Source organism: Bidens hawaiensis, unplaced genomic scaffold (assembly GCF_021521415.1).
Source record: "Bidens hawaiensis isolate Kalapana, Puna unplaced genomic scaffold, B.hawaiensis_p1.1 tig00007551_1, whole genome shotgun sequence".
Lineage (NCBI taxonomy): Eukaryota > Viridiplantae > Streptophyta > Magnoliopsida > Asterales > Asteraceae > Bidens > Bidens hawaiensis.
In genome coordinates, this window is record NW_027491527.1 from 887,755 (window position 1) to 901,591 (window position 13,837).

Below are 13,837 nucleotides of genomic sequence, written 5' to 3' on the forward strand. Positions count from 1 at the left end.
TAGTAAACGGACTATTTTTCCCTCAACTATTAGAATTTAAGTATAGATGGTGAACACTTACGACATACCACCTCCAGGCCTATCAATGCTTCTAACTTGTATCAAATTTGAAACATTTGTGTCAGTATTAACTTTTCTTTCAATGGTGATCAAAACGTTATATGAGAAGCATATCATGCAAAACTATGCTTAAATGAAGAAAAATATTCACAAAATTGAATGGGTTAACATTTTGTTTTCTATGTTGTCAAACTTATCAAAACCTTTCATGGTTTAACAAAGAAAAACATAGTTATTGAAGAACACCGTTGTTATAATTTAATGCTCTCATTTCCTTCTATGAGTTGTAAATTGATAATATATCAATAAAGATTACACTCCTTCAGTATTTAGGCTGAGTTGTCAGAACTACTATTGTATGACTATTACATGAGAAGTCTTCTTCCTTAATTTTTTCAATTATACATATATGATACTGACAATGAAGATTTCAATAAAAGGAAAAGGAGGATTCTCGGGTATGTTTTTGCAAGTGCATTTTTTTATTAAGTTCATTTAAATAAAATCATTTTGTGATATAAACAAAATAAATTTTTATACACATAGTGTAGATACAAACATAGATGCCATACATATTCATATACGTTATGTAATTCTTTTCTTTATTTGTAATTTTATAATTTGGATAATCTCGTGTTTTACACAGACACTAAAACTAGTATGTAATATATATGTTTAACAGAGAGGAAATATGTAATTGTTATTTTTAAATTGGAAAATATGTAATTAAGAGATTTAATAAGGAGAAATATGTAAATGCAAATAATAATAATAATAATAATAATAATAACATTCATTTGCTACAGCCCCTGAAAACAAAACATTGATTTTTAGGGTTTTGCGAAATCCCCTCCGGCGACGATGGATTCTTCCGGCAAGCGAAAACGCGATTACACCGACGGCGACGTGGACTTGTCTGTATTAGAAGCCCTGGAGAAGTCCTCAGACATGGAAGCGCTAGACCTTAAAACCCTTAAGAAGCTCGTCCTCCAGTTCGAACGCCGTTTGAAAGACAACATCGCTGCCCGCCTCAAATACCCGGACAACCCCGAGAAGTTCGCCGACTCCGAAGTCGAACTCCACGACGAGATCCAAAAGCTCACATTCTGCTCGACTCTTTCATTCACAACAATGTGCTTGAATCCCTCTTCCGCTTGTCCGAGACCGACCCGGACGAGCTCGCAGCCGTCTACACCACCCTTTCCACCATCGAGAATCTCATCGAGGTCAAGCCTGCCGTCTGCGAGCGGACTAAACTCTTGAGGTGGATTCTTGCCAAGATCAAGGTTAGGGAGTTTGATAGTAACAAGCAGTACGCCTCTGAGTTGTTGGCCATTTTGCTCCAGAGTAGCGCGGCCAATCAGAAACGGTTAGGGGGGATGAACGGGGTGGACGTCGTGTTGCAGGCGGTTGCCATGTACAAGTCTCGGGATCCCAAGAGTTTGGATGAGGAGGAGATGGTGGAGAATTTGTTTGATTGCTTGTGTTGTCTGTTGATGCCCGTCGAGAATAAGGAGAGGTTTTTGAAGGCCGAAGGGTTCGAGCTGATGATTATTATTATGAATCAGAAGAAGCTGTGTTACGGGTCCGCCATTAGGGCGCTTGATTTTGCCTTGACCAATTATCCGCCTGCGTGTGAACGCTTTGTCGATGTTATGGGGCTTAAGACTGCTTTTCCGGCTTTCATGGGTAAGGCAAGTGCATCTTCCTTTTCTTCATGTTAATATCAAGCATTATTACATTGATTATTGTTTAAATCTTCGGTTTGCTGCATGCCTGCAACTATAACTATGTGTTGAACATTAAAGTAGATTAACTGTTACAACTAGTATGTTTCTGTCATTAGTGATTGTTGCTTTTTATAATAGGTTATGCTGAAGAATTTGTCTGCAAAACATAGAAGCTTCAATTGTTTTGTTCTTTCTGGCATATACATTTTTACATTGTTCTATATGGAAGATGATGAAGAGTTGCTTGAAATTTAAGACTGTTTTGATTGTGTTGGATGAGTTATATGTTATAAAAGTCTATGCAGTTGATATCGGTGCTATAGTGGTTATGGGACCTCTAGCAGAATATCTGAATATCGATACCAATTGGCGATATTGAACTGATTTATGACTGATATCACCGGTTTTCCCGATGTCAGTTATCTAAGTCTTAATTGTCAATCGTCAATTTTTAGTGTTTTAACTCTTAATCAGTTCCTACTTGCTACAATTGTTAGTGTTTTGTAAGTTGCAAAAGGTTAATTTGTTAATGGTAGGAGAGTATACCGAATTGTTAGTGTTAAATTGTTATATATATAAGTTCTGCATGATATTAAAATTACCGATATCCCACCGCGATAACTGATATCTCAAATATCGGTTTTTGACCGACATCCGATATTTTTTAGCATTAACTGCATAGATTAAAGTATACTTGTATGTTTAAGGCATAATTTATGTTGCCAGATATTAAAGTTTTTGGCTAAATAACGTTGTTTTCACTTAAACTTCAGATTCCAACAAGCAAAAACAAGAAAAGATCTAAAGAGGAATTGGAGGAGCGTCTTATATCATTAGTTGCATCACTTTTTGGTAAGAAGGCAAGTTCACTTTTATATTTATGTAATTATGTGTGTCTATTAGTTTTTTATTAACCATCAATTTTCACATTATCTTTTTCCCCTTTCTTTAACTTCATTTCTACATCTTTCCATCTTTTGGTTGATTTTGGTACTTTATATGTTTGGTATATACGTGTTTGGTACATTATATCTTGCAATTTGTTGTTTGGTTCTATGCATTAAAAGCTTCAGTTAAAATCAACAATAGATGTCAGGATTGATTGATAGTTTCTGGACATGCTGTTTCAATAGATTTTGCTTATTTCTATAAGTCAGGGTTTATTTGACATGTAAAGCGTTAACTAATCAACTAGTTATCTCATATCTGATTATAAGTTTATTCCAACATCAAGCGGCGGCACAAACGAATACAGATACTATCTTTTACAAGTACAACCCATTTTGCTTCGCAGTGCCAAACACCCAGATGAATGAATGAATCAACGCCAAATTCATATGATTTAGTTACCAAAACATAAGAACCATGTCTGCAATGAAGAAAACTATAAGCATATTGTTTTGGTTTATTATATGTTTCTTCATTGTGGATGTGATTTTTTTGTATCGGTAACTGAATCATATGATTTTGATTATTGATCTTATTGCATAATTTATGTGGGTGTTTGGCATTGCAGTTGATAAAATTTAAATAATCTGTTTTAACAAAATGAGTGCATTTGTAATCATGTAAGAGATAGTGTTTGAATATGCTTATTCTGTTTGATTTTCTGATAAACTTACAAGCAGATAATTAGTTGTTTTGTTTGTTTGGCAAGTTCTGATTGTTTGACATTATGATCAAAATCTGTTTTCTTGCAGCTACTCTAAACTAATTATATGTGACCATAATAAGATGTTTAGATTTTAGAACCAATATCACTGTATCCAAAAGTTTTTGAAACCGGATAATTTGTGTATCTTTTAAAAAAATACAATGTCAAACAGGTGGTGTCTTGAAGGGTTCAAGAAGGGAAAGACTACTGAGTAAATTTGTGGAAAACGAGTTTGAAAAGATTGACCGGCTTATGGAGCTTTATATGAGGTAATTAATTTTTTTGTGCAAGTTATTTCTTGTATACACTGTTTTCCTTTACTTTAATTTATATTGTTTTACAGATATTCAAACAGAGTGAAAGAAGAAACTGAAAGTCTGAACGATATTGAACTTGAGGATCTTGAGGTTTAATCTTTTATTTATTTATGACAATTGTTTTTGGTTGCAAGTTATAACTAATATGTTCGTCATTTTTTTATTCAGATGGATGAAGATGAAAAGTACAATCGAAAACTAGAATCTGGACTCTATTCTCTTCAGGTAAGTAGTGACCGTGTTGACTTTTTCATTATTAACAAGACTATTTTTGTTGGATTCTAATCTCTTTCCTTTTTGACGGTACAGTTAATTGCAGTTATTTTAGGTCATCTTTGGACCTCTGAGTATGCTCTTTACTTATCTCTGATATCTACATATCTACACACTCACACACATACACATGTTTAGGGAAAGGTTCATCACACAAGGCTAGATTATCACGAGAACAAAAAGGACAAACTTAAATCATTTGACATTTTTATAATGGTTATTTTTAAGAACTTTTACTTCTTTCATACAAATGTCTATGTTATATAATAAAAACATTAAACTAATTTGTTCATATGTTTTTCATAGTTTCAAAAAGCGCTAGGAGCACCAAATGTGAATAAGTCTGCAATAAGTAATAAAAGAAAATCTAAAGAGTTGCGCCAGGAAACTAGAAGCGTATTTAATGCTCTTCACCTGAGAATTGCACCTAGGCGCTCACTTTTAATAACAATGTTTATTTTAGTTTTTTTTTCACCTTAAAAATTTAGCTTTACGTGTAGGTTCTATAAATAAACAAATTTTTTTATGTATATTTTTAGAATTTTTAAAGAGAATTAGAGATGATTATAAATTGCATTTTAACCAATTTTTGTATTTTAAAATTGAAAATTGAATGATTTTTTTTTATTATTTTTATGTTTTCCAAAAAGTGTTTTGTGCATAATAGAACCTTTGCTTACACACACAAACACACATACATGTGCATATATTTCTGTTTATAAGAAATTTTCTACTAAAAATATTGTAATTTTTAATTGGCAAAATTGCAGGCATCCTCCAATAAGAGCAAGAATCGAGTTGTTACTTAAGCAGCAAAAGCTGACCAAAAAGGATGTCAAGAATGTGCTGCAGGTATATATATTTTACTTTGTTCCTGAAATATATTATTATTATTATTATTTTTAGTATTATTATTTTCGAATTCGTCGTTCATAATCTATCTACGACATATGTGTAGGAATATCATGACAACATTGGTGACCTGGATGGTCCAGATGAGAAGGAGAAAGCACATGCCAAGATTCAGAGATTTATCACAGCTTTGTCGGATACCCGTTAAGCATTCTGTACACGTGTTGGCATTTTGGAGTCAAAATTTGCTTTAGGTGCGAGGTTGGGGATAATATTAAGGGAGCTTTGATCTTGTACCAGGTCTTTTTACAAGACCGTGTTTAAAAACCGACATGTATGATTGTGAGCCGAATCGTTAACTGATTTTAAGATTCGATTATATGTGAGGCACTGATTTTTAAAATTTGCTGTGATTTATGATCTCTTTTTCGATATTGAAGATGTTTAAATATGTAGAGATCACTTGAGAATGATCTATACATATATAAACTTTTGGTCCGCAAATGGATGATTTGAGTATTGTGTGTAATAGCATCTTTAGATAAGAGAAACAAAAAGTATGTAAATTGTAGTGTTATTTTTTAAGTGGTTGAGTGTTCGACTTTAGTAGTGGACAAACTTGTAGATTTAGGATTATGATTAGTGAGTGTGAGTTAACTGTTCTGGAAAAAGATAAAGAAACAAACTCTAAAAAACGCGAGCACATGCCACAATTCGACTGTTCTTTTTTCATGTTTTTTGGTAATTCGGCTCCAAAACCATACCTGTTGTATTTCTGTTTCAGCGTACGTGCTTTTTTTGCAACTTATAATTACCGAGAAAAAACGTCTTAGAAATATAAGTATTGACTACACCTCTATATAATATATTAAAATGTAACTTGTGAACTTTTATTGGTTAGACTTTTGTTTTTTAGACTTTTGCTAATATACTTTTGTTCTTTGGATTTTTGCTACCATACTTTTGTCATTTAACTTTTCTCACCAAACTTTCATATCTTTACACTTTTATAGCAAAACATCATTTTAAGTTTGACCCCAAAACTTTTACACTTTTTACAATATACATAAATAAGGCAACAAAAACTTTTGGACGTTTACAAATCCGTCACAAAAAACTTTTTTCACTTTCAATCCCGACAGTTTCCACTTTCAACATTACTTTGCTCAAAGACATATTGTAACAAACTAAACCGAATTGATACTACCCGAGTTCCCAACACGTCCCTACCGTAAGGCGCCGATTTAAAGCAACTATAGATAGAAGAGTTGGATCCTTTCAATGTTCCTGTGAGGTTATCAGTGGGGGCATTTGGGTTCTTTCGCGAACTTGTGAATCAAGTTTAAGCCGCCATAACACGCGAGGTTTCCAACTTGCTATATTTCAGACTTAGTGTTTATGAAGTGAAACAAGTAAAGACAATTTTCAACTTTGGTAAACCATTGTATTTCAGGCTTAGTGCTCACGTATTGAAACTATACACGTATTATTCCAATTTTTCTAGGCGGTAACCTCATTTCAAGAAGTGCCAAAATGATCATGTTGTTAATGAGAATATTATGTTATGGCTAATACTATTGTTAAAGTTGTGTGGATCACACATCTCCTTTGGGAACTTCATGCTTTGCTATCGGATGCTCCCATAATCGTAACACCATCTTCCTAAAGCAATATATGATCTTTCACAAACGAGCCACGAGTATAGATATTAGCAGGGTCGTCTACGAGAATTGTTAAATTTTTTAGGCCAAAGGCGAAAGAAAAAGTTGGCCTTAAGTAACAAAGGGTTTTTTTGTCGGGTTAAACAATTTAATTTTTAAATGAGCTTACTTGGTTATGATTTAGGTTGTGTAAACAACTTTTTGTATAAAGATAGACTTAACCTTGACTCAAGTGAGACTATAACCCAAAATCTTTTGCTTGAGAGTCATACCCGTAAGCCACTAGACCATGTAAGAATAAATATATGCATTTATATATTTATATATGGCCATCATACTAACTAATAAAAGGTTTCCCTTCGAGTGTATACAAGGGAGAGATTAGATTAAAATCAACAACCAATTTCATAATCACAAACACATAATTCGCGACCCTCTCTTCTCTCTTAATTCGGTCCTCTCAAGAACCCTAACCCATCATTAACATACATTCTAAAGGGGAACTCGACAAAGCTGACATTCATGTCGTCTAGTTCATATTCCTCTGCCTTGACTACTCTCTTTGCTGTAAAAGGTACGCATAACATAGGTTTATCATATCATTCATGTTTTTTCCATTATTAATGTAAATAACTTATCAACAGACCACGCTAGTGATTGTGTAACTGAGTTTAAACATTAATTATACATATTGTTTTCATAAATATATATATATATAATATATATATATTTAAAAAATTTGGTCCTAGCGGAGATCGTCGACCACCTGCCCTCCTTGAGAGCCAGGCCGTGGATATTGTTTATCATTATGTTTGTGACCTTGTTTTCTTTGATACAAGTAAAACTAAAATGCATTGATGAACTTGCTTGATCAAACAGTCCCCCCCCCCCCAATTTATGGGAGAATGGTGATCGCCGTCAGGGGCGGATCTACGTATTGAGTTACGGGTTTACAGGAACCTACTGAGTTTTAAATATTTAATAGAAAGCATATATAAAAATCTGAAATGAATCCATACATTTTTATAAAGTGAAACCATTCACAAGTCTGAATGTTTGTTTTAGTGGTTAATTCTCCCTATATGTAAAGAAGCGGTCAGTAATTTGGGTCTCTCCATTGTCAATTTTTGTGACTTTTTTGAGTCTCTCCATTTTAATTTTTAGCTAACACTGATTTTCACTCTTAAAAATAATTTTAAATATCCAGCCACCAACCGTTAGAGTTACTCCCACTCCCTCTGAGATTGGGGCATGCTTTGTAAAATGAACGGGGTCTTGGATTCCCCCACGTCCGACACAGCCCATTTACCATGTTTATTTTATTTTTATTTTTATTTCGTTAATTCAAATATGATGTTTTGGTTATTGCTTGGCTTAGAGATTAGAGAATAATTGATGTTTGTCAAAGTCGATTTTTTCCCTTTTCAAATTTAACAAAAAGCACAAGGTGGTTTAAACAAATATTGTTTTAAAAATATTGATTTAAAGGAAAAAAATAATTATGAAATTAAAATACCCGTCTACTGAATGGGTATAAAACTAGTTTCTAATGACCAAGTAATTTTATTATGTGTTTTATAGTATAAACTCTTTTTATTACGATATCATATTTTATAGAGAAATCTGCATTTTGTCTCCCTGGTTTATATCGTCGTGCGATGGGTTTACCCCTGAAAAGGATTTTGCGAACTTTAGGCCCCTATGTTTCTCCGGCGGGTTCCTCTGACTCCTACCGTCAGTTGACTGTTAATGTCGAAGGGTAATTTCGTCTTTTACCTATTTATCCACCCTGATTCAATAAAACCCCTGATTTAGGGCTTTTTTTTCCCGTACACCCAAATATCGGCCAACCGTTCGAACTTTGAACCCCTATTTTTTCCGATCACCGTTAAAATCGAACGTCACCTGCACACATCGCAATGTCGACCTCGTATTCTATTAGGCCGGACAGTGAGTATTGTGACTCGTACGACCTATATGGTAAGGTGTTACTGTGTGTTTAAACTTTTTGTTTATTTACTTGTGTGTTGTTAACTGGTTGAATGAACTGTTGTTATAGGTGAAAATTATTCACACGCGTTCACCATAAAACTTTTCCATGGAGGGTATTTCGCTACCGAGGGGCGAGGGGGGAAGATCACTTACGTTGATGAAGTTCAAGTTTCTGAATTTTGTAAAAGTTTGTTGCTTGGAATACTTTGTAAGTTACAATATGGTTGTGGTACAGCTTGTTGTTTTCATTACAAACATCCTACCGTCAGTTTGGATTTGGGTTTAAAGCCATTGGTTGAAGATTATCATTTTCAAGATGTTTGTGATATGATTAGAGGTAGTGATGGTCACATTGTTGAGATTTTTGTAGAACATGGCAGGACTAGTGGTGCTGAAACTGTGGTATATAATTCTGGATTTGTAACTGGTTTTGAAAGTGTCCATGAAGTGTGTGGTGAGAGTGTCCATGAAGTGGGTGGTGAAAGTGTCCATGAAGTGGGCGGTGAAAGTGTTGATGAAGAGAGTGCTGAGAATAGTTCTAGTGAGGAAGATGATGACAGTTATGATAGTGATCGATCAAATGAAAGTGATCCTGAGTATACGGCTGCCTTTCAAACACCCTTGGAGGATGTAGAAGTTGACATGAGGTTGTATAAAGCTATTGTAGATTTTGATGTGGTAGAAGCAGCAGGTGATCATATTAGTGATGATGATGGTTTAAATCCTTGCATGGATACCTATGAGAGCTCTGATGATGAGCGCTTGAGTGTCTTGAATAGTATGCTAAGAAAGTTCAAGGGGAAGGAAAGGAATAATGATGATGAGTGTCCATTTTTTGTTGGTCAGTTAATACCATTAAAGGAAACATTGAATGAAATGGTTAAAAGTTATGCTATTCATGCTAGAAGAGATTTGTATATCAAGAAGAATGATCCTTTAAGGTTTAGGGTGATTTGTTTGGGGACCAATCCTAATTTGGTTGCTGGTGAGGGGTCAAATGTGTCAAGTCAGGAAAAGTTGAAGGTAAAAAAAAGGGAAATGAAACCCACTTGCCCTTGGACGATGCACGTCTCAAGACAATCTGTTGAGGATAATTGGTGTGAAGGCCATTCCTAGAAAACACGACTGTCTCAGAAGTAGAACAATTGGTCTGTACACAATGTCTACTATTGCCAAAGAGATTGAGGTTGAGCTACTAACCACCCCCAACTTATCTGCCAAGGAATTGAAGGCCAAATTCCAGCAGATGCATCAAGTACAACTTTCTGAATCCAAGATGAGAAGAGCAAAGACAATAGCCTTGCAAAGGAAGGATGGTGACCACACCAAACAATACACCCACCTCATATCCTATATTGATGAGCTTCTTAAAGCAAACTCAGGTAGTACCATTAAATTAGATGTTGAACCATGTGCTAACCCTAACCTTAAAACAAGGCAATTTAGAAGAATATATGTGTGTTATGCTGCTTTGGTTAAAGGATTTAAATTGCTTGGTAGAGAACTTCTTGGGTTGGATGGTTGTTTTATGAAAGGGAAATACCCCAGACAGATTTTGACTGCTGTCGGGATGGATGGTAACAATTGCTTGTATCCTATTGCCTTTGCAATAGTGGAAGCCGAATGCACAGACTCATGGAAATGGTTCTTAGATCTCCTTGGAGATGATCTTGACTTGCCACTGCAAGGGGCCCTATAACACCGCAAGCAACAAAAGCATGGGATGAAATCCAAACAGAAGCAAGCAAATTGACGGTTATGATGGTTGATGAAGTGACTTACCAGGTATGAATATTTGCATGACTATGATATTACAATCAATCTTTTATTAATATGCAAATATGTTCATAGGTTAAAAGTCTGAGAAGCCAATGTGTGGTGAATGTGGAGGATAGAACTTGCACATGCAGGAGATGGGACTTGACAGGTATGCCATGCAAACATGCTGTGGCAGCCCTATATAACATGATAGAAAACAACATGCATGTCGGTCCATTGGAGAAGTGGGTTGATGAAGCTTACTGGTTAGACACTTGGAAGAAGGTGTATAATCACCAAATCAGGCCCATACCAAGCCCTGATATGTGGGCACCCTCAAAATGCCCAACAATAATAACTCCACCTAAACATCATACTCAGATTGGCAGACCGAAGAAGAGCAGGAAGAAGGCACTAGGTCAGAAGAAGAAATTGGCAGCTAGCAAGAAGAGGAAGAGGAAGATTGAAGAGGTTCCGGAAGTGTTTTCTGCAGGAGGAAGACTTACCAGTTTGGGGCATGAAAAAAGTTGTGGAAGATGTGGCGGTTACGGACACAACTTCAGAACTTGCAGGGCACCAATTCAACCATAATGATGTCAACAAGGTGTGTTTGAGTTAGATTGATGGTGTGTGTTTGAGACTATTTAAGACTTTTGTTTGAACTTGATGGTACCATGTGTGTGTTATCATGGTTTGTGTTTGAAACAATTTAAGACTTGTAGCATGTGTGTTTGATTTGGGACATGATGGTTTGTATGCTATTTTGACAGTATTTGTTTGATGCTTTTAAAACTAGTAGCATGTAGGCAAATCATGCAAACATTACAATAGATTTAATCATGTCAAATTAAAGTACAATTCAAATGCAAACAATACTAGAAACCAACTACAATGTTACTTCCAATGACAATCATCATTTGACCAGTCAGAGTCCCACACTGGATCGTCTTCATATGGATCATGATAGTAATCTTCTTCCGGCTCACTGGTGTACTTGAAAGCTGCTTTCACAACCTTAGGGTCATAATCATCACCAGGATCCATTTCATGTTCTTCACTTGTTCTAAATAAGTCATCTTCTTGCACTAAATAAGCCATCAACTCATCTTCACCCAATTGATATTCCTTGTCTTCCATTTGACTTTTTTCTTGGTCAAACTGAACATTCTCATCATCCTTCCCTAACTCAACATTCTCATCATCCTTCCCTAACTCAACATTCTCAGTTTCATCATGGCTGCAACATGACTAATAATGTGGAACACAAATTTAAAGTAAATAGATGAAACAAGAAGCTCTAAAATTTAACATAAACTAAAATAACAACAACAAAGATTACATTATCCTATACTACAAAGACAATGTTAACAGCTAATCAATAAAAACACACATAAACGAAGAACAAAAACCAACTAATTCCTAGCAACATCTTCAAGCTTGTTACTTCTTTGGTTTTCATTCTTGCAAAATCATCTTTCTTGTTCATCATTTTCACCATTGCTTGAATTACCTTTTTACAACTAGGGCATGTGGGATCATCAGCCCATTTTAGCCATCCACAACTCCCCTTCTGTAACGGGCTAAATATATCAACAAACAAACAACCCTAATTCGATTCACAGATTAGAACAATTACCCCTAAAATTGACCTAAGCAACACGACAGGCCAAATCATCATCGATTAATAGACTAGAACCCTAATTCGTGAGTAATAAAAACTTACACAACACAAGAATCGACGCCTCGGGTTTGCATCGGTCTTGGATATCCAGTAACATGTCGCGCCACCACATGAACATCTCACACAAAGCTCATCTGCAGGGCAAGGCTTGGAAGGTGAACCCGAGGAGAATTGACTTGACTTGGATTGAGACATCCATCAATCGGTCGCCGAAAAATGAAATATTACAGAGTAGAGGGAATCGCCGAAGATGGTAACATAAAGGGAAAGAGGGTAGATCGCTTAGTTATAAAGGAATCAGGGGTAACATAGTAATTTCCCTCTTTTTTAACGGGTCAACGACGGGTCAACTGACGGTAGGAGTCAGAGGAACCCACCGGAGAAACATAGGGGCCCAAAGTTCACAAAATCTTTTTCAGGGGTAAACCCATCGCACGACGATATAAACCAGGGAGAAAATGCAGATTTCTCTATTTTATATTGTTTTTAGACCCGACCCGACCCAACCGGTCCAAAAATTAAATTTTTTGTTGTACGAAATTGAACACCGAAAAAAGGCGAATCTATATATAGGAAAAAAATCATGAATTCGTCACTGATCGCCGTACAAACTGTCTTTGCATCTCAATGAATCCAACTCATTTGAGATAAAGGAGGGCCAAAGGGCTTCATTGTTTATATCACAAAATTGACTACATTGCCATTTTTACTTCTTATGCAAGTCTTTTGGCCCCACATATGAAATTTGTTTTACTTGCAAAGCTAAACGTTTTTGGAATTGGTTTGTAAGTTGAACATTTCTCTTAACATTTTGTTACAAAACTACTTTTGAACATATTAAAAACACATCACACTTCTTAATTGATTATATGTGCACAGTTTTCTATACTTTTGTCTTGGCCGGCTTACCTAGAGATGTAAAGTTTTCCGTGCTAAGCTATGTGCAATGGAGGAGCTACAAATGAGGCGATTTACACCATGTGGTGCCCAGTCAGCAAAGGATAAAGTTTTGTTTTGGGGTGTAATGGTGTTGTAGCCCTATACACACATACACACACACACACACACACACACACACACACATATATATATATATATATATATATATATATATATCACTTACAAACATATATAGTATTAATATATATACAAACACAAGCAGGCGAGAATTAGCCCCCCCCCCCTTTTTATCGCCCCACAAATCGGCAGGGGGTGGTGTTTCCGCCCCAACTCGCCGGAAATAGCCTCATATGTTCCCCCACTATGTTTAGCCTAACAGTGAAGTGTTTCAGTTCAAACTTGTCACATTCCTATGACTGCTTGCAATAGACAATACTAGTTTTGTAACATAGTCTTTACACTACTTGTATCCAGAGACCGTGATAAGTGTTGTGTGTTGTACTTGACAATTAGTTTTAGCTAGATACTTCACAATTATTGATCGGGCTGGAAAGACAAAGATAATTGCCTCATGTTTGTTCGTGTTGTTAAGGAGAACACATGACTCGTATATGTGCTTCCACTAGTATTGCAGAGGTAGGATTTGTAGAGAGATTGTTGTAGGGTTTCTGTTAAAAATATTCGAATAAAATACAATAATAAATGGAAAAACAGTTTATGTGAGGGCCTAGTATTAGAGAGTATATTATCAATGTTATTATTATATTATTACCATAATTAGAGTACTATTTGATTAGATTTCCTTTGTGTTTATCTATATTGTACTCGAATATATAGTAGAACAAGAGAAAGTTAGCGTACAAATGAAATTAACATGCTAAACGTAATAATCAAGTAGAGTAATTATATATATACAAGTAGGGTAATTATCTAATTACATCATAGAGTAATCAAGTGAT

General features: G+C 35.3%; 1 pseudogene across 1 annotated transcript; it reads left to right on the forward strand.

The window, feature by feature from the left end:
* The first annotated feature begins 893 nt into the window (after positions 1–893).
* Positions 894–5,341, forward strand: LOC143635528 (uncharacterized; annotated as a pseudogene). The gene is made up of 8 exons (XR_013154071.1): positions 894–1,754; positions 2,564–2,642; positions 3,617–3,713; positions 3,788–3,851; positions 3,930–3,986; positions 4,071–4,108; positions 4,805–4,886; positions 4,993–5,341. The product of XR_013154071.1 is annotated as an uncharacterized LOC143635528 (transcript).
* The last annotated feature ends 8,496 nt before the right edge of the window (positions 5,342–13,837 follow it).